This window comes from Cryptomeria japonica, chromosome 7 (genome assembly GCF_030272615.1).
Source record: "Cryptomeria japonica chromosome 7, Sugi_1.0, whole genome shotgun sequence".
In the NCBI taxonomy this organism is placed as follows: Eukaryota; Viridiplantae; Streptophyta; class Pinopsida; order Cupressales; family Cupressaceae; genus Cryptomeria; species Cryptomeria japonica.
The window spans coordinates 154,232,960-154,256,196 of NC_081411.1; positions in this window are offsets into that span (position 1 = coordinate 154,232,960).

A 23,237-nucleotide genomic window follows, 5' to 3' on the forward strand; every position below is an offset into this window, starting at 1 on the left:
TTGTGGCTCATGTTTTATTTATTAGTTTGACTTTTATATTAAGTGGGTTGTATAAATAATAAAATAATAAAACATTCCCACCAAATTGTAAAAGCATGATTTATATTTACCTTACCTACCCTCTTCTCTTATTGGTTGAATTTAAAAAGGGAGATAAAATTATATTATATGGTGGGGTTGGTAAAATATATTATAGATTGGAATATTTTGATTGGCTGAGATTGAGGCTAGGGTTTTTGGTTAATGTTTGTTTTTTTATTTTCTTTTCCGTGAAGTTTTCAGGGGTTGGTTCCTCTCTGGAAAATTTTCTCCAGCAAGTTTTCTTCTCTCTTGGATTTTGGTTGGAGCTTGGGTTGGATTTGGTTTGGCTGGTGGAATCTCTTCTTCAGCTTCTTCCATCACACGGGTTGTAGGTTGGAGATGTATTCTACCTTTTTATATTTTGTTTTACAGTTTTGAATGTGTGAGCTTGGGGAAATGAATCTAAAATTTGTATAGTGAGGAAGGAAATATATGAAGGCAAAAATTTGTTGTAAGGTTTTATTCTATAGTTTGTGGGAAATATTTGTGTTTCTGGGTTTGTTGAAAGCCTTCTGTGTCTTTCTGAGTCTGTGTTGCGTATGGAGTTTTGATTTAATATTGGCCTTCAAGTGATTATTATTTATTTAATGTTGAAGTGAATTTTATTTATTGGGTAATATTATTTTACCCATTAAGTAATTAAAAGGGGTAATTTGTATTCTTTTATTTAAAAGTTATTTTCACCCCAGGTCAATGGTTTAATTTATTTTACCCACCCTTGAAATTGATTGGCTGAAAGTTTATGGTAGGTAGAAAATATATTTTATTTTCTTGAACTTTGGGAAGGTAGGTATGGAATATAATATTTTTGAAATATTTTGATTGGAGCATGGTTTTGCTTGGTTTTTTTTTGTTTTATAAATAGGCCTTCCTATGCATTCACGGGGGTTGGCATCTTTGGTGAATGAATTTCTGAGATTAATTTGGATATTTCTAGTGGTTGGATTTAAATTGGTTTAAAGGCTTGGACTGGTTTTTTCTTGTAGGTTAATTTGCTAGTTGCTTGATTGTGTGGTACTTTCCGGATTAATTCTTGTACCAGAGGCATTGTTGAGGGTGTTGATGATTTATAGTTTTATATCTGATTTTATTTAATGTATTTTGTTGGTTTCAAGCATATTTACCTTCCTATGTTATTGGGGAAAGAATTGTGCTTTCATCCATATTGATGTGCTATGGTTGGTGAGTTGGAAGTGTTGTTGTTTTGGGGCAGCAAGTGAGTTGGCCTTGCTGTGGTTTTACTTTCATTAATGACAACAAATTTAATGGCTTGATATGCCTTTGTTGATTGCTAGCCAAGAGGCTCATTTTGTTATATTGATGTTGTTGTAGCCTTGCATATGTTGTGAGAGTATGTGTGGAAGTTATTGGCTGCATTGAGTATTATTTTCATGTATTATTTTGGTAGAGTCTCTTGTGATGTGTTGTTGGGCCATGTTAGGAGGAGTGGGCTTCCTTGTGATGACTGGGGTCATGAGAGATAGACTAGCATGAGGTTCCTTGTAAGGATGCATGAAGTCTAGACCACCAGGGCACATTGGAGTTTTCCATGATTTGTAAGCAAGTGATAACATTGATAATGAATTAATTGGGATGGAAAAATTATAACTCATTTAAACAAGATAATGAATAGTTTTGAGCCTCATGGCTTAGTCCTAGGGAGGATATTTTAGGATAAGCATGAGAAGGTCGTGAAGGCGGTAAGCTAATCTCCCTTGGTCTCTCATAGGTTGAGATGGCTCCACATGTCCATCAGGCTAGTGCCTCGTGTTATTATGTTATTGTGTTATGAGGATGGCATGTGATGACACTCCACTCCTACATGTGTTCCCCCTTTATGATTTATGATTATGCTTATTGGATGCATTTATGTCCTGATGAGTTTTACGGCTCTGGGAGTTTCTTCTTGTGGCTCTGTGTGAGTTCTTGCTTGAGAGTCCTTGTTGGTTAGTCTCTTTGGTTTTGAGTGCCAGCCTAGATGTAGAGTGTGTGTTGGGACCTTGTTGCATCTCCTAGCACGGGGGGTGGTTCCTTTGGTTCCACATGGTCGGGTGGTTGGTGCTTTTAAACCATTGGGATGTTCCTATCTTTGGATTCTTCTTGCGTGGATGAGGATGCTTCTTTATATAGTTCATGGATAATAATTGCAACAAGAATTTAAATGATGATGTGATTTATGCAATGAAATTCTTATGTAACAGTTGTAAAAGAAGCCATGCTTATGAGAAATGATTATGTTGTTCTAGTTATACTAATAGCTTTTGGTTATGGTATGTGATTGTAATGATGAACCTTGAGTTGTATTGTAACATATTTATATTAAATGAAATGGATGCATGAGATGTGGATAAGTATTGTTGTTTAAAACGAAATGATGTATTTTGTATTCTTGATGAGCCATGTTAAAAGTAAATCGGGTAAATGTTATGATAATGGTATTAGATTTGAAATGATGTCTTTAACTAATGATTTAAGTAGAAGAAATGTTATGTATTGATAGGATGTATGAGTTTGAGTAATATTGGAAGATATCTTAGGACATGTTTATGTTTGGTGATTAAAGAATTGGAAATTATATTATCATACTTCATAGACAATGATCTAATGATTGAATCGAAATCCTATAATGCTTGGGATGTAATTGAAGGTTCCTTATGAAATATTGTATGGATGTTCTTAGTGAATGAATTGCTCATCTTATTAATGGAAATTACTAGTAAGTGTATGGGTAGACAATTAAATGAGTTCTTGTCTTTTAGGAAAGGATTAGAATGTATCATGTGTTATAGTTTAAGAATTATATCTCCATTTGGTGGATGCTATTAATGGTTATGGAATTAGGATATTGTATCATAGTTTGTGTTGAGATGAATTCATGTAGTTACCTGATTTGTAATGAGATGATTGTTGGTTAATTGATACAGTGTAAGATATTTTATGAGTATTAAACGAGCTATGGGTCAAATGATTAAGGATACTTTGTGAGTATTGCATCATGCGCTTCTGGAATCATGATGTAGTAATAATTATGCTAGGAGCATAGAATTATAAGTGACTATGTAGGAGTTAATTGTAAATTGAAATTATGTTAATGCAATGTAAGGGTTAATCTTGATATATGGATGGTGATGTCCATAGTTGAAGGTTGGCTAAAGGTAATAGGAAAATTTGGACTTGGCATATAAAATGAATCTAAGTGAAAAGGGAAATAGATGTGCATTAAAAGATATAATCTCATATTAAATGAAAGATTAAGAAGGTTGCATATCATGAGTGTTAGGTATTGCTATGTTGCACCTATGTGTGTATAATGATTAAGATTATGAGGTATTGACCTGGAAGAAAGTAAATGCTTATTTCTTATGTAGGTAGATTAAGTAATGTTGTTGAGATACCCTAGGGAGGCAGTAGTAATGATTTATTGTATTCCGCTTGTGTAATTGTTTGAATAGCTTGAGTGAATTATTCTATGTTCATTGTTGTTGTGTGCTCATTGCATTGCTTAAGTGATGTTATGTGTTGTATTGTTAAAAAAATAAATTAAATTAGCATGTTTTTAGCTATATTTCTCTGGGGTATTTTGGCGGGCATTACATGATGTCTCAATAAATCACACAAATCACAGTTCATTCATGTCTTAGTCATGTGATAAGCAACATACAAAACAATAGTCAAAGTAGAACCTTCTTTGTTCTGAAAGTAAATCTTTTAAGTTATGCCCATAGCAACATATCTTACCAGAGGGTCTGAAATGGTATCAATCTGTAAATCTCTTTGATCTCCAACTACACATGTCAAAGCTTCAATATCTTTGATCCTTACTAATTTCTTCGCAGGTATGATTCCATCCGAACAAAGACCAATAACAACCTTCAAAGCTTCCTTTGTAATCTGATACGGTCTATCTAACCAAATATAGCCATCATGAATTCTACTTAGTACAATCTTGACCATTTCTTCATCAATTAGCATAAAAAATTCACTCTAAATGTCCAAACCCTTGTGCCCTAACTCAACAAATGACTGTAAATTTTCCTTACAAAGAGAATCTTCACAATTCTTTATCTTCATATTGTCATATTCCTTAATTTGCACATTAATGAACTTGTAAATATCTTCAAGACATACCACCCTAGCCGGTAGTGACAAAAATGCACCAACCAAAATGTCTCTTATCAGTTTTTTCATGAATTTCTTGAATTCGGGTCAGGATTCATTTTCATGACTAACAAATTTGTTGGAATCCATGAGATAAAATTATAAATACCTTTGTAATGCTGATAGCAATTTCATTCGAACACTTCTTTCTGCTCCTCAAATTATCAATTCACTTGTAGTAAAATGATCGAAGAAAAACTTAAAGTACTTTTTCGAAAGACCTAGGGTCTTATCGCCAAAAACCATCATATCTCCAAAAAGCTGCTAAACCATTATGTCTGTGTAAACAGTAACTTTCCAAACCTTCACAATCTACCACATAGCAATAATTTATACCACAATCTTCACCAAGCGTTCAAATACATCATCATACACAACATATAAAATTGTTGTGACAACAACATCAACTTCTTTGGTAGGAGGAAAGGATCTTCATTGTAGCTCCCCCGAAGCCAAAGCTTTCTGACTAGTTTCCAGAGGGAATTTCTGTACTGGAGCCAGATGCAGCAACATCTTCTGTCAAATCCACTTCTTTCTTTCTCTAGATCTTTTCTATTTCACTTATCACTTCTTCTACATCAATCTTCTATAGTGTTTCATTCTTTCTTACTGATTTGTCTCTCTTCATATTCTTGCTTCTACATACTTAGAAATGTGTCCAACTTTATTGTAATTAAAGCATTTGATATCCCTTTGTTCTAATTTCCTTGTAGTTATTCTAGATTTGCATTGATTAGCCTTGTTCTCAAATCCATTGCATAACTGACAATAACCATAAAAGAATCTATTTCTTCTATCCACAATTTGATTTATGCAATTATTAGCCTCGTGACCAAATTTCTTGCATGTAAAACACGGAACACAAGAACTGATTCACTTTGTTTCTACATTCCAGTGCCTTGTGTCCAAATTTATTATAAGAGAAATAGCCATTAAACGATGAGTAATTTTGAGCATTAGGTTATCTAATCAAAGGCTTCCTTGTGGAGCTTCTTTGATTCCAGGGTTGCCTTCCTTTGTTTTCTTCTCCAGTGCCTTGTTGAAATTTGGCCTTCTTCAACTTGCCTTTATCTTCAGCTCTTTGATTTGAACATGTTACAAGCTAGGGTTGTCGTTACACCAAAAGATCGACCTGTCAATGCCTGATACAACCACTAGACTTATAGAATCCACAGGAGGTTGTTAAATCATGTCACGAATCCCCACGAGGGACACTGGCCCACTACCAACAATCCCCCTCCCAACGTCACTCGCCACGGCCTGCGTGATTCAAACCTGTGACCAAGCTCTGATACCACTTTTTTACAAGCTAGGGTTGTCGTTGCACCAAAAGATCGACCTGTCAATGCCCGATACAACCATTAGACTTATAGAATCCACAAGAGGCTGTTAAACCATGTCGCGAATCCCCGCGAGGGACACTGGCCCACTACCAACATAACATTCACCAGCTTCAAAACCTAATCCACATTTGTCATTCAAAGATTTCTACATAGCCATCATTTCATCAAGTTTCTTAGCACTTTCCTTGAATTTGTTTTCAGATCTTAGGGTTACAACTTCTTGTCCCAATATTATGCATACTTCAGTCTTGTTTTTTATTAAGTCATTCAAACATTATTATTTCTTACTTTCCTCAACTTGCACCTTCAAATTGACAATTGTTTCATATACTTTCTTTAATTCCTTGTTGACCTGTTTATATCTTTCTCTAAATTTATTGATCTATTCCCTCAGTTTTCTGATGCATTCATTTGCTTCCTTGATATTTTCTTTCAAATATTTGTTTTCACTTTCCATGTTCTCAAGATCTTCAAGATCAGTTTGCAACTCTCCATCCATAAGCATTTCCTCTGCACTTAACTTAGGAGACATCTATTCAACCAACAAGATCTCCCTCAAGCGGTTAAGCTAAAAACAAGGGACCAAAGCTCTGATACCAATTGTTGAACAACTGGAATACTTAGAGGGGGGGTGAATCAATATTACTTAAATATCTTTAAAATAATCTTTGTATTACTTTGCAAATTCACTTTTATCAGAAAGTAATGAATGATTAAATGAAAAGCAAAACAAAAATATCATCCACATTCACATAAACAAGAGATAACCAAAAAAAAATTGTGTGGAAACCCATTAGGAAAAAACTATAGAGATGGTTAAATCTCAATATAATATAACTAGTTATAGAATATTACAAGTGCTCACTACAAGTCTCACTACCTGAGGCCTTACAAAGAAATATGTCTCACACGCTATTACAATATAGGTCATCCAAGGATATAACAAAAAAATAATACCAACTAGGATACACGCGTTATCCACAATGTTTAACCATGTCGCAAAAGTGCAAGGTTAGAAATGATGAACTAAAGAAATGTGGATATCAAAACCAACTGTTCTATTATGGAGGAACAGATTGAATTGTAAAACCAAGTATCTCACCTTTCAGATATCCAAAACACGTGCAATTTCTGATACACATGAGTGTACTACCCAAACTGCAAATCCATATTTGTAATTGCAAAGCAACACAGAGCAAAACATGATGGATAGAATCACCAAAATTCTAGAGCAGCTACAGAACAAGTCAACAGAAATGTGTTGATATCAATGACAACCGGTAGCCAACACAACGTTCTCCTTCATCAATGAAAAAACTTCAACAATAATTTGGTCCACTAAGAGCTAATTGTTGTTGGCTTTATAGTGTTGGGAGATGTTTTAGGCAACATATAGGCCTATAAAACCAACGTTAATTAGTAAACAAAATTAAGAATTGATTGAAATGTGTTAAAAAAATACATAGTAGTAAAAAAAATAAGACTACCTCTTTGTCATGGGTTCTCCCTACTAGGAACAAGGCCACCCAAATAAAGTTCCTACAGAAGAAGTGAGACTTGGTTAGTAGAAAATTTATATTTTGGTACCAATGGATGACATATAGGCCTATAAAATCAAGTTTTATCAACAAATAGAGAATATTTGTTAATATAATTGTAGGATATCAACTTTAAACAAAGGACAAATAAGTGTCAAGTAGCCTGGCGACAAGGCCACCCAACTATTACGACACATGAAAAAAAATATAGAGAGAAAGTTAGATTACTTAGAAAAAAGGGATGTGGGTTCTACTAGGCATGTCAAAGATGTGTGAAAATGAAATTATGATATCAATGAATAATATAAATAACTAAACTAAACAACCACAACAACATGTAAATACTCATGTCAGTCGATTAGAATATCAAATAAAACATAAGGTATCACACAATAAACTATGTTAGATCCCCTAGTTGCACACAAAGTGGTTTTGCTTAATTAGCTCACGGTTCATGCTCACAAATTAGCGACATAACATTGCATTCAAGTTTTTTGTGAAATGGCTTGGAGTGGTCTCTAATTTAAATAGAATTTGGAGGGGTTAAATAGAGGGTGGATATCGATTTGTAAGATCAAGGGCTTAGAATGCTTGAGATCTCTTAAGCATGGAGAGGTTGACAAGTGGAAAAAGGAGATTGAATGAGGATGGTGACTCCAATATTGTAGGAGAATCAAGGGGTAGGATTTGGTATGAGAATTAGTGTATGGGTACTATTTTATTGATACTACCAAAGAACGTAGGAGGATCTCCAAAAAGGTGGCTTTTGTCGCAAGCTATATGTTGGAAGGCTTCTAAGTATGATGGGTGAATTAAAAATTATGGAGTGCAAGTTTGACCCATACTTTGGAATACCATTTGTGGGAACTTAATATGATAAGTGATTTTGTGGGAGTTTCAGTTGATCAAATCCAAGCTTAATGATTGATTAATATGCATGCGAGTGATTAGGAGGTGATGGGGAATTAGAGGTAGGCTATGTAAAGTTCCCAAAATGAAAAATCAAATAAATATAAATATTTTTTTATTTTTTTAGGAGGGTCATTAGGATAGGTAAATATAATTTATTCAAGGTTAGATCTTAAAGGAAATAAAAATGTGATTTTTAGATGAATAAGGGAGTAGTGGGATTGTCATTATTTTTTATTGATTTTTTATTAAAAAAGTAGCAAAACAAGGGTGTTGGCCCTATACAAAGGCAAGCAAAAAAGGCCACAAACAACTGGTCAAGAACATACCTCTAACATCAAAGGCCAAAAATAGCCCATTTACAACACACTAGCAGAGAAGCTCGTAACCCGCATCAAGGGTGGGTAGAAGTTTCACCCACAACTCAGGGAAGAGTTGGAGAAGAAGAGGAAGAATGATCTTTCCTCCTACGACAAACAATAGTCCATCCAACAGTATCATTTGGAACACCAATACAAGGAGGGAATCCCCATGGTGGGACTGTTAGCAGCAAGAGTAGGATGTTGACTAGGCGACAAATCCACCATTGAAGGCTGGAGCAGAATAGTAGCAACGGGTAGAGAAGAGTCCACAGATCTAGATGGGAAAACACTAGTAGAAGGAGGATCCACGAGTCCTAAGGAGGCCACCCCTATAGAAAGAGGATCATCCTATGAGGAATCATCACCATCTTGTGAAGAGTCATCCGAGGAAGAATCAGAAGCTAAGATAGTCAGGTGGTCACCACAAGTGTCCTTCCACCAAGTGGCAGTGCCTTTATAGTGTGAAAGAGAACAATTTGTGGCCAAATGGCCAGTAGAGAAACAATGACGACGACAAAAGGGGAGGCCCCACATAATCCTGCGGCTAAATAGCCTATCTCCAACCATAGGAACCACATCCTCAGGAAGAGGTATGGAGATGTCGATATCAATTAAAATGTGTGCCATCAAGAAATGGTATCATCAACCTTAAAGAAGTGATCGATAGAGTTGCCAATAACCTCAAAACCTCCAAAAGCCACATTTTTTTTTGCAAAAGGCTAAAAGCCTATATATATATTTATATTAACTAGAGATATTAAAGTTTTACAAAAAATACTTACAATAGGACTCTTCAGTAGCTAGATGAGAGACTTAAAAATATATACTTAGAACATGCTTCTACTACAACTCCACTCCATATTATTGAACTGGAACCTACTGAGACTGCTAAATACCCCTGATTAACATTTACAAAAAACCCAATAAAGTGTAGCCCATATGAGCAAAATTTACTAGAAACTTAGAATATTGGAGAAATCATTCCTCCATTTCATTGCCACCCTATACATCATTTTCTCCCTGCTCATCTTGAAAATCAACCGGTGCATTCTCAGAAGACAAGGGGTTTTTCAAATTTGAAATTCGTACCTGCATATGACAATGAGAGAAACTGGCATTGTCTGGGATAATTATTACTGGAGCTGCAAGGTTTCCTTGGGCAGCAGAAGTAGGGGCAACGACCTTCCTGTGAATTCTCTCAGCCAAATCTTCGTCTACCACCGTAGACTATCTAATTAGAGCAAGCTACAAGTACCTAGGATTATGCATCTCCAAAGTATTTTTGATGGTGTCATAGACAAACACACATGCACACCCATTAAGAAAGAAATGGCGATGGAATAAACCCCCAATCTGACCCTGACCACACCATAGATCATAACCTTGTATTGCAGTAAGCAGCCTATCACCTTGCAAGAAAACCTCCTTAACTACTTTAGCCGCTATCAATTGGAGTAGCTGATAGGACTGAAGCAATTCAAATGCATTTGAAAGGAAGATTGAAACAATTTGGGATGGAGATATTACCTGCCGAGCTTGAGGAAACAAGATTTCATCCCCTATGATTCATTTGATGCCTTTCTGGAACTGGTAACAATGCATTTTGAACATTTGCCCCAAATGCACATGGCTTATTTGCTCAGAAAATGGAAGTTCCCAGTCATTAACAGGCAAATGAAGATGATAATTTCTCGATAGATACTCCATATGGGCTAGACGACATGTACTACAAAGTCGTGACTTGCTTCTCATTTCTCCTTCTTTGTCTGAAGAGAGCGGCAAATGCATGGCCTAGACAAAAAATATATTTGGGAATAGATATGAGTAGGAAAAAAGAAAATTTTGGGAAGGATATAAAGCCCTTCGCACAAATGAAGAGGTATGATGATATTAAATGCATCATAAGAGGAATGGCAACCGTATCTGAAAATAAGCTTTCACACACTTAAAATCCCACCATGTCAGCTTATGAGAAAAAGACGAAAATTATCTTTATGTGTACTATCCCCAACCTGCAAACAACCAGAAAGATTCTTAGAGAAAAAACCACTTGTCCATGGCTCCGTTAAATTTGTCCTTCCCCAAGATGGAAATGTCTGTTTACATGTGTTATAGCTGCCAAATTGGGAACAAAGAGAGTTGCAAGATTACAAATGAATGAGAAATGGCGGTGATGGCCTCACTATGATTACCCCTTATAACATCATTTGGAGATTGTCCCTTCATGACTAATGATGACTCTGTCATTTTTAGCTTGTTTTTTTAATTTTTCTTTTGAATTGATACGAAATTCTATTCCACAAGGCTATGATATGAAGGCCGCCAAGATGACAACATATCAGATCAAATGGAAATGCTCATATTGAATTCAGATTGCTATGAGAAATTAGTGTTTCCCTCTTAAAGGATATCCAAGTTTACTTTGTTTGTACACTGCCAACATTTTTACCCAAATGGATACTCCTTTGCCACAATCTCTGCTAACATTGGAAATTGATCTAATTGGACATTGTCATCTGATAAGATCACTTCTTCCTTATTGCATCCCATATTTGCTAAACAGTCAGCTAACATGTTCCCTTCCCGATAAGTATGTGAAATTTGGAAAGACTCAAACTTATCTAATAAATCCCAAATTGTGACGTGATCTCTCTTTACATGCATTAAAAATTATGAGAGAATCCCCTTCTACATGAATATGAGAAATATCAAGACTTTTGGCAAGAGATAGATCATGCAAGAGAGCCCAAGCTTCTGCCTTATTATTTGAACCTGGTGGTAAAGCTAGCGGTTTTGTTGCTTTAATTATCCTTGTTGAATCACAGATACAAACTCTAGCACCAGATTGATGAATACTAAGAGGGGGGGGGGGGTGAATTAGTATGCCAAAAATCTCTGATCTAAAACACTTAAACAGTTTGAAGATAAACCGGTAAAACAGTTTAACAGACAGACCGGTTATCACACATGCAAACCAAAATGCAAATAAAGCATTCACCCACAAAAGCAATACAACCATAACACAAGATATTTGACGTGGAAACCCAAATGGGAAAAACCACGGTGAGATGGAACTCACAAGTCACTATCTACAGAATAGAAACTAGACCGGTTAAGGTCTTACAATGTTCTTCACCAGAACAGATCTTGTTAGGAATCTCAATCTCTGTTAGGAGATAAGTTCGATTAAAGACTACCTTGCTAGAGGATTTCAGATTCACAGAGGTGAACAACCTTCTTAGAGGATTTTACAAAAGGCTTTTGGGCCTACCCGATTAAGGGCTACAGACTTGTCAAAGATGTGAGTAATCAACAAGTGTTTGATCTATCTAATAGCACAGACTGCTTGGTTAGATCCAGTATAGCTCACAGCTAATGCGTTCCAGCATTACTTCAGTCTTCTCTATCTCTCACTCAGTTACAACCTGATCTTCTCAGATAAGATCACTCTTACAACAACTCATCAACCACCTTAAACCCTAGCACAACATAAACCCTTTCAGCAACAACCTAAAACCCTAGACATGATGTCCTTTTAAAGGAATTTGATTTCATGTCGGTCCAATAGGATTACATTACAATTTCATAGGTTCAATGAATCTAGACATACTCAGTAACATGACACAACAAGCACCGTCAGTGTGTCGACACCGTCAAACAATCGGTGGATTGGTAACTCATCACAAAATGTCGGTTGGTAACTCATCACAGAGTATTACCGGTTCATACAAAATACCAGTTGCCGGTTTGACAAAAATGAAGACTGGTAAGAATGTGTTATGTTGCTTTGCTCCCTTGTACTGCTTGAGATATACGAACCGCTTGGGGTCGACATGCCACTTCAGACTAGGAAACACATTCTGCAAAATCACCAATAGTCTAAAGACTAGAATACAACATACCGGTTGGAACAAATACCGATTGAGCTCTAGCTCATACATATAAAGGGGATCTTAATGCAAGTGTGTGTCCATCAATGATAATCACAACATAAACATCAAAAATGCCAACAATCTCCCCCTTTGGCATTGATGGCAACACTTAGGAAAATAAAATTTTGACATCTAAGTGTTTTACAACAAAAACATGCCATTATAAAAATTGTTCCCCCTAAGCATATACACTATCCCTTAATCAATACAATGTATAGCAATTTTGCATACAGAGCATAAACATTGAGATATCAGAGCATATAGCATATATCAAAACATATAGCAAAATTTTAAAACCAGATACTCTATGCTTCTCCAAAATAGAGTACTTCTCCCCCTTTGCCAACAATGACAAAGTACCATTGAACAACCCTGTTTCCATTTGATATTAAAATAATAAAAGTTTATGACAACAAGGAATAATACTTGTCAAAAACCGATTTATAGTCCTGCAAAAATTGTTTCATTGATAGAGACCAGGACTCAAGTAGGGAGGTGGCCACTTCTTTCTCTATTTGCATCTGGGATACTTGTTCTTCCATGGCATCAACTGTGCTCATCTCCCGTGTAACTGTCAAGGCATCCAGGTTTAGATAACACTTCTGAAGAATTTGCAGACGTGGAAGTAAAACCAGTTGTAGCTCCTACAAATCTCTAGACCATGTACTGATCTCTTGCTCCATTTTGGCTGATTGGATCTGAAACCGGTGAACCGTTTGCCCATAAGTTGCAAAGGAATCATAAGGTGGCTTAAATGTGCTTAAGTAAGATTGTAAGTCAGTTTGAAGCTTTTTCTTTTGGGCTAGCACATCATCATAGAATAGATGGGGTTGACAGATTTTTCTTAGTAGCAGATTTCCCTCATCCAAAGCGTCCCTTATATCCTTTTGGTCTTTCAGCAGTTCAGACCGGAGTTCATTCAACTTCTTCACTAGAGCAATGTTAAGAGCCTTTTGATGCTCTTTCTTGACATTTGCCTCAGTTGCTTCTTCCAGGCTCTGCACCTGATCATCCACTACAGTACATAGTAGCTTAAGTTGTGCTAGTGATGATTCAGTGTTGGGAAGATTGGTACTAGGGATCAAACCGGTAAGGGTGTCTACAGCCGCTTGAATTATATCTTGCTCCTTTTTCCTTCAAATGATTTCAAGGTGCTCTTGAGCAACCTTGATGCTCTGCATTAGCTCCGACTCACTTGCAGACTGGAGATCGATAGGACTGGAGATATTAGCCGGTTTGGCTTGACTCCCGATTGCCTTCAGAGTCTCCATTTGTGTGCTCTTCATCACTTCCGCTGCCTTGTCCGCTTTGCTTTTCTCCACTGCCTTGTCTTCTTCTTCCTTCTTCTTTTTCTTTGCTTCCTTCTTCTTTTCTTGTTCCTTGTCTTCTTCTTCTTTCTTTTTCTTCTCAGCTTCCTTCCTCTTCTCCTCTTCTTTCTCTTCCTCTTCCTTCTTCTTCTTTTCTTCTTCCTTCCGCTTTTCCTTTTCTTTATCTTCCTCTTCCTTCTTCTTCTTTTCTTCCTTATCCTCTTCTTCTTTCTTTTTCCTCTCATCTTCTTGCTTCTTTTTCTCTTCATCTTTTCTTTTCTCCTCTTCCTCTTTTCTCTTCTCTTCCTCTTTCTGCTTTTTCTCATCTTCATCCCTCTTCTTCTTCTATGCTTGTTCATTAGTCGCTTCCTGTCTGTCCTCGGCTTGCTTACTGCCCTGTTCGGCCTATTGCACCTATTCTATTCCCTCAGAAGGTATGTCCTGAGTGACATCTTCTATGTCCAGGGCATCGACATCAATAGTGTCGATTGGTTCTTCAACCGGGTTTCCTTCTTCATCAAAAACTTCATCTGGTTTGGATATAACCAGTTCTTTTTCCGCTTGCAGGTTGGCCATACGTGCTTTGTAAGCATGGATAGCATGATCCATATGTTGATGAGTGTCTTTTTCAACATCATCAACTCTTCCCTCTAATAGCTAGAATCTTCTTCTCCCTGTGAAGAAGAGTCCTTTATTTTGGTCCAAAACATCAAATAATTCTAAGTTTGAGAGGTCGGGAAAGTATTGTGCAAAGACTTTCTCCCTAATCTCCTGTTCTTTTTCTATGGCAATGTGCCATTTATTATCTAATGCCTTATATAATGAATCCGGTGTTTGAGATTTAATCTCTGATGGCGACCGGTCATTTTTACACAAATAAATAATAATCTCCTGTAGTACTTCTTCTTTCTCCTCATCACTAAAATCATCATAATAATCTACTAAATCATGAAGTAATTTTCTCCTAATATTCTTTACTATTCTTTGACAATGTGTCAAAGGTTTATATGAGGAGATATCAATATTTATCGGTGCAGACGCTGCCGGTTCATTCTTCTTCATCTTCTTCATCTGTTTGGCCTTCTTTGGCATTTCCTCAGACTTGGTCTCTTTAGAGTCCGCTTCATTTGACTTAGTCTTCCTTTTTCTTTCAAAGACTTTTGTCGGTGCCACTTATGGTTTCTTCTTTGCAGGTGACCGCTTGGTCACTCTTGGAGTTGCAGTAGTAGCCGGTGCCAATGCTGCAGGCACTGCCTTTGCCTTCTTTGTTGCCGGTTCTTTTCCTTTCTTAACAGAGGGTTCCTCAACCGGTGCAATCCTTTCCAGATAGGTTTTGGTCCTCTTTGCCTTAGGATCAAGAGGTGAGGCAATAAGGGTTGAGGCATACCCTTCCAGCATATCGTACATCACCTCATAGCCCATTGGCTCCACTTCTTCCATTCTAGGCTCAATAGCCTCCATTAAGCATTTGTCCACCTGGATGGTGAAACAGATGTCATCTTCATATTTCTTGACAATATCACTTGAGATCCTCATCCTTTGGCTCATCTTCTGTCTGAACTCATCAAAATACTTGTTCAACACATCAGGGTAACCGGTTTCGATTGCTTGAATGCTTTCCTTGATCTGCTTGGTTACCAGTTGGTCAGGAGACCACTGGACATCTCCTACTCCAGGAAAGTAGCCTTGGAAATAGAAGAACAACCCAACCAATAGTTGTCCGAACTTGAATCTCAGTGCATTATCCTGTTTGATCGACTTCAAATTAGATAGGAGTTGCCTCTGCATACCAGTGCACAGGTCAAATGATGTATCCTCTTTAATCATCCGGTAATCGACATTTACCGCTGCAGTAGATACAGAGTTAATTCTGCTGGCAGAGAATGTTTTGTAGCCTATCACCATGCAGGCATACTTAACAAGATCATCCTTGATGGATTTGACTGTCATGCCTCGTGAATCGCTCACTGAACCGGTGAGCCTTGACATTTCCATTTTGCTTATTGTCCTTAGGACTGGCACTTCCCCTGTGTTGTAGAAACTGGTGACTGCATGAATTGCCTACAACATGATATCATGCATCCTCTCTAGGTACATCTTGTCACCATGGACTCTGCTCAAAATGATCCTAATATGATCCTCTGTAAAGTCTTCCAGAAAGTATACTGCATTATGGAGTTTCTTCTTCTCTAAGATACTATATTCCGGTTTGATTTTCTTGTCCTTTCCACAAAACATACCTAGTTGAGAGTGGATGGCTAGAGACCCTAGGTCTTCAATCTTGCAATCAATATAGTCAGAAATTCCCTCTTCTACTATCACTCCAGCTGGAACTTGTGATAGGGCATTATACTTTGACTTCCTTTGAATGAAACTTTCAGACTCAATGGATGTACTAGAACTGGTATGAGATGCGGAAGCCATTGTAGAATATTTTAAGAACTCAAGGAATACCTTTAAAACATGAATTTAGGGCTTTCTGATTCTCCTCCACTCCACACTCCTCCGGTTGCTGAATCACAGCTTTATGTTCACCTGACCGTTTGCAAATTGAATTTGAATCTCCTTTACGATTTGTCAATCTCTTGAAATCTAAGCTCAAATCGCCTTTTCTTCGCTCTGCTCTTTGAAAAACTTTTCTTCGCTTGAAAATAGATAATGAGAAATGATTTGAAAAATTCTTTTATACATGTCTCTCACCTACCGCCATTAATGCTCCTCTATTAGGGCGTAAACCCTAATTTTCCTTTTTACCATTTTCGGTCTTCTGCCATGCGACAGGTATTAGATACTAGTTAAGGTCCTTTACCAGTGTAAACTGGGGGTTTGAAAACATTTCACCGTTTTGCTCCCCCTAAGCCTTTTGAAGCTTAGTTTGCCGGTTCCAATATTTCCACACTAGGTGCAGAAACCGGTTCCTCTTCCAACATTGTTGGTTTCTTCCTCCAGGTTTTGTTCATGTCCGCTTGAACTATTTCAACATCAATTTCTCCTTTCGGAGTGATCGGTATATCATCAGATATACTATTTCTGCTTCTGTAGAATCTTGCAATGTGACACGGTTTGTTGTAGTGGTAGCAAACCAATCCAGGTGCTCTCCAAGGTCCATTGTTCATGTTTCTATTCTTCCTTCTGCATGTTGCAGCAGTGTGACCATGACCATGATAGATCATGCAATTTTCTCTCCATCCGATTGCCGCTTGATGGCCATCGCTTCTTGACTGATGATTGAAGACATTAAACCGGTTGTGGTTCCAGTTCACAAAAGGTTCAGGACCAATTCCTTGGGTCCTTTGAGGATATCTTCCAGTGTTATTCATCACAGACCTGCATTCAAATGCTATATGCCCAAACTTGTTGCATGCATAACAATGACCATTGAACTTATTGGATCTAGGTACATTGTTAATAAAGTAAGGAAAATTATTGTAGGCTTTACTCCTACATACATTGGTAGTATGTCCTTCTTTAAGACAGTTAAAGCAAACAGGTTTGAATTTTTGCTTACCTTTTCCTTTGAATGCCGGTTGCTTCAGCATTTGTTCCTGAGGATTCTCCTTCCTCATGTCCAGAGAAACCAAGTCCATTGGTATTCTTTATTGGTCTAGATGACTCAAGCTTTTTCTCTAGCTTGACAGTACTTTTGCTGAACTTAGCAAGTATTTCCTTTGACTCAGAGAGTTCTTTGGAAATAGCAGTATTTGTCTCCATTAGGCTTGCATTTTCAGAGATGGCTATGTTCAGTTCATCTTGTACTCCTTTTTCCATTCTGCTCTCATGAAGGCGAGCAGTCAGTGCACTAATCTCTTGTTTCAACTTGGAGATCTCACGATCTTTGTCCTTCACCAGATCTTCAGCTTTCCTCCTATTCTCAAGCTCTTGACTAAACTGGATAGTCAATCCTTCCAACTCCTTTCTCAGGTTGGAGTTTGATTCATTCAACTTATTTACTTCTGCTATCATGGCTTCCATATCTGCTTCATCTGCAGAACTATTTTCAGATAGCTCCATCAACTTTTCTACATGTTCTCTCCTTTTTGCTTGAGATGCCTTGTATTTGACCATAAGATCATCATAGGCTTGCTCAGACTGAGTGAGTCATTGAGTAAGTTCCCTCAGGGTGTATTCCCCCATATCTCTTTCTAAGTGGTTAAACTTATAGAAAGGTAGGCTCTGATACCAATTGATGAATACTAAGAGAGGGGGTGAATTAGTATGCCAAAAATCTCTGATCTAAAACACTTAAACAATTTGAAGATAAACCGATAAAACAGTTTAACAGACAGACTGGTTATCACACATGCAAACCAAAATGTAAATAAAGCATTCACCCACAAAAGCAATACAACCATAACACAAGATATTTGACGTGGAAACCCAAATGGGAAAAACCACGGTGAGATGGAACTCACAAGTCACTATCTACAGAATAGAAACCAGACCAGTTAAGGTCTTACAATGTTCTTCACCAGAACAAATCCTGTTAGGAATCTCAATCTATGTTAGGAGATAAGTCCGATTAAAGACTACCTTGCTAGAGGATTTTAGATTCACAGAGGTGAACCATCTTGTTAGAGGATTTTACAAAAGGCTTTTGGGCCTACCCGGTTAAGGGCTATAGACTTGTCAAAGATGTGAGTAATCAACAAGTGTTTGATCTATCTAATAGCACAGACTGCTTGGTTAGATCCAGTATAGCTCACAGCTAATGCATTCCAGCATTACTTCAGTCTTCTCTATCTCTCACTCAGTTACAACTTGATCTTCTCAGATAAGATCTCTCTTACAACAACTCATCAACCACCTGAAACCCTAGCACAACATAAACCCTTTCAGCAACAACCTAAAACCCTAGACATGATGTCCTTTTAAAGGAATCTGATTTCATGTCGGTCCAATAGGATTACATTACAATTTCCTAGGTTCAATGAATCTAGACATACTCAGTAACACGACACAAGAAGCACCGTCAGTGTGTCGGCACCGTCAAACAATCGGTGGATTGGTAACTCATCACAAAATGCCGGTTGGTAACTCATCACAGAGTATTACCGGTTGATACAAAATACCGGTTGCCGGTTTGAAAAAAATGAAGACTGGTAAGAATGTGTTATGCCGCTTTGCTCCCTTGTACCGCTTGAGATCTACGAACCGCTTGGGGTCGACATGCCGCTTCAGACCGAGAAACACATTCTGCAAAATCACCAATAGTCTAAAGACTAGAATACAACATACCGGTTGAGCTCTAGCTCATACATATAAAGGGGATCTTAATGCAAGTGTGTGTCCATCAATGACAATCACAACATAAACATAAAAAATGCCAACACAGATACCCTCAGATTTCCCCGTGAAGTGCCATCAAAGTTCATTTTAAAAAACAAAGGGGTAGGAGGTAACCACTTAATTGAATTTCTGATGACTTCAACCTTTGGTGCAGTATTAAGGGAACCTTTAAATGGCAGACTAATACTTTTCCAAGTTTTTAAGATAACATCATCCCATGAAGTGAAAATAGAAGAGAAATTTTTGGAGTTTTGAACGTGTGCATTAACTGATTCTGAAACTGATTTTTTAATTTTAACCTGAATATCTTGAATTGAAGAAGAGACTTTCCTGACTATGCATTTGTTACGCTCCCACCAAATGGATCAAAGAACAACAGCTAGTATGATGCGCAAAAAATACATGTGAAAAATGACTCTTTATACAACAACGACCATGCTTGAAAGAGATTCCAAACTGAATTAGGTAAAGGAGTAAAGAAGCCTAGTTTCAGTTATATAAAATGGCAACATTGTTCAGCAAAAAGATATTGGAGAAATAAGTGATCAGCATCCTCTATATGTTCATTACACAGAACACAAGTAAAAGGATTTGCAATATGCAATCTAGAAAGTCTCTCACTTGTAAGGACCCTTTTTTCCAAGATTAGCCAAGAAAAGCTACCTGTCTTTGGCAAAATCATACTACTCTAGCAAAAAGAGCTAGCCCTTCGTGTTTGCATATGTGTATCTTCTTTAATAATTGCTTCATAACCTAGTATAACTGAGTATTTCCCATCCTTTGAAGGTGCCCAGGTGATTTTATCTTTTTCCTTTGAAATGAAAACTACTCTCTCAACAAGAATTTGATGCAATAGATTATTTTGCTCCATAAATAACTGTAGATTGGTTAAGTCTTTTCATAGAGCTTTGCATGTTACTAATTCATCTGAGCATACATAATCAATCAGTCTCTCACCTCATGTCTGAGTTAACACTGGGATAGTAGTTTGTAATTAAATGACATTTTTTAGAGGTGGAAGACCATTTCAGGAATCATTCCAAAAATTAACATTGTCCCCATTGTGAACCTCCCAAGAGATGTAAGATGTCACTATTTCTATAGAAGAAATCATGAAATTCCACATAGTCGAGCCAACAAGAGGGTTGGAAATAGTGAATAATCTGGATGGATTTTGAGAGTCAAGATACTTGGCTCGCATTATCTTACACCGATTTGAATCAGCCTTGGAATACATTTGCCATACTAATTTACCTCCAAATACAAAATTTCTCTTGGACATATCATGCAAACCAACTCCTCCTGACATTTTATCTAGGGGCATACCTTGGAGGGAAATCAAAGGAATTTTCTTTGCAACATTCATATTTCCTCTCAAAAGAAAGTTTCGGATTAGTTTTTCAATTTTTTCAATTATTGTTTTAGAAGCTTTGACAACAACAATAAAATAATTGGGAATTGTTGCTAGCACTATTTTGATTAACAAAATGCGACTTGAAAATTAAAGCCATCTAGCTTTCCACGAAGAGATTCTAGATTTCAACCTTTCTATCACATTGGACCAGTAGGATGACTTATTTTTGCCCATGAAGAATAGAATTCCCAAATAGGTACAAGGCAAATTTGCACTTTGAAAGCTTAAAATGTTGACGATGTGCCTTTTAATATTTGCTCTTGTGTCAAATACATAGACCTTTAATTTCTGAGGACCAATCTTTTGCCCGTAGATCAACGAATACAGATCTAAAACTTATTTAATTTGTTTGGCTTCCTGGAGATTAGCTTTTCCAAATAGGAGAGTGTCATCTGCAAAAAGTAAATGTAATATAGCAATGTCGGTGTGAGGGATATGTATACCTTTCCATAAACCTTGTGAGTGTCTAATTTTGATTGACCTGCTCAAGGCTTCTGCCATTATAATGAAAATAAATGGTGAATGAGGGTTCCCTTGTTTGACTCCTTGAGTAGCACTGAAAAAACCTGTTGGCGTCCCATTAATAATGACAGAGAATTGGTCTCCTGCAAGGTGGGACAATATCCATTTGCACAACATATTGCAGAATCCAAACCTTTTTAGGACCTTCATTAGAAAATTCCAATTTACCTTGCCATATGCTTTCATCATGTTGAGTTTTACAATGCATGTTGGTAGATGGTTCTCTTTAATGGAATGAAGGACTTCATGTGCAACAAGTGCCCCTTCAGGAGTCTCTCTTCCTAGTTCAAAACCACCTTGCTCGGGAGAAATGAGTTTGTGAATGAGACCTTGAAGATATAGATATATAGCCTTTGTAAATATCTTATAAATAGTGTTGCACAATGAAATGGGCCTGAATTCTGCAAATGTCTTGGGTTGTTTTGATTTTGGTAGGAGTGCGATATTTATGACATTAAAATGGCTCAACATTGCTCCATGTTTTTGAGATTCTTCAAGAGATAAAAGGAGATCCAAGCCCAAAACATCCCAAAATTTCTGAAAGAAGAGAGTTGTGAAACAATCTGGACCTAGAGCTTTGTCCAGAGGAAAGAAGAAAACTACCTTTCTTATTTCTTCCAAAGTGAAGGGTTTTATTAGTGATGCATTATCTACCTAAGAAATGATATTGGGAATTGTATCTAGCGGTGCTTGCTCATCCGGGTTATTGTGTGTTGAATTTGTTTGAGGTGGAGCTAGCAGATTTGTGAATAATTTAACCTCCTCATTCTGAATCTCCTTGGCATTGACTAAATATTTTCCTGATAAGGAGTCTTGAATTGAAAACACTAACTGAGCTTCTCTTTTAGTTTGGGTAGAAACATGAAAAAACTTGGTATTCTGGTCTCCATCATGAAGCCATAGTTCTCTAGACTTTTGTCACCAATATATCTCTTCCCTTTTTCCTAATTCTTCCCATAGTTGTTGCAACTCCTTTTGTCTAACAAATGTGCTTGAGTCTAGGACATTCTATATGATATGTTCATGCACATGTGCAAGCTCTCTGGCTACTTCCTCTTTTTTGAATATAAATATTTTTGAAGACTTGCACATTCTAGGTTTTGATTTGAGTTTTTACATATTGCAGTTTTTTATAAAAGTGGTACATCCTTGAGCCTGTTTGATACAGTGCACTTACCCACCATTGATGAAGGAGGGTAAGGAAGTGAGGATGTCTGAACCATATTTTCTCAAATTTAAGTCATGATTTATGATCTACCTTCGAAGACAACTCTAAAATCTTTAAAGAGATTGCATAATGATCTGAGCTAGAGAGAGGTAGGATTTCCAAGGATAATTCATAAGAAACTAGCAACCAATTATGTGACACCAGAAACCTGTCAAGGTGCTTTTCTATTTGTAAGAAGTCCATGTGAATTTATCTTTGTCAGGCACAATATCTTCTAGAGCATTATCTGATATGAAAAATCTAAAATCATTGATATTTTTTTTAGGGTGACTTATTCCTCCCTATTTCTCATGCATAGAGACTATGGCATTAAAGTCTCATGCCAATATAAACCTTTCAATGCCCAATCCATGAATGACATCCATCAATGTTTCCCATAATTTCATCTTATCATTTATTGAGGATGGACCATAAACATTGAATATAGAAAATCTTAGATCAAAGCTCACTATTATCATATGTTGCTAGTTATTTTCACAATTATAGGATTCAATAGATACCAATTTCGGATTCCAAAAAGTGATTAAGCCTCCCAAGGCTCCTTGAGATGGAACATGAACTGATTTCCATTTAGCCCACTTCATCACTAAGGACTCATAAGATTGTTAAGACAATTTGGATTCTTGTAGTAGTATGATATCTACCCCACAAATGTCCAGTTGATGTTTGATTTGGGCATGTTTGTCAGATGCATTGATGCCTTTGACATTCTAGGATAAAATCTTCATTGTACCAGGAGAGCAACATGCCTTCCTCGTTCTTTTACTAACTAAGAAGTTCGCATCCAGTGTAGTCTAAACTCCTACTTCAATTTCTTCTTTCAATTTAGTCATCTTTGGCTTTCTCCCTCTCTTGGTTGGAGTTTTATTGATCTGACTTTGAGAGGAGGGAGACTATGCAAGTGATAATGTTTGAGAATAATCAAACTAAGGTTGTGATTGAACATCCACTAATACATTGTTTTCTTATGAGGCTACATTCTCAAACATGTTGTATTCCTGTGAGAATTTCTAACTGAGAGGAAGTTGCAAGGCTTCAAATTGAGGAGAGAATGGAATTGAATCTTCTAGCAGCATTTCATTAGAAATTTCATCAAAGAGATCAAAACCTACTGTGAAAAGAAGTTTCTCAACCTATTCCTCGAGATTGTCTGGGCA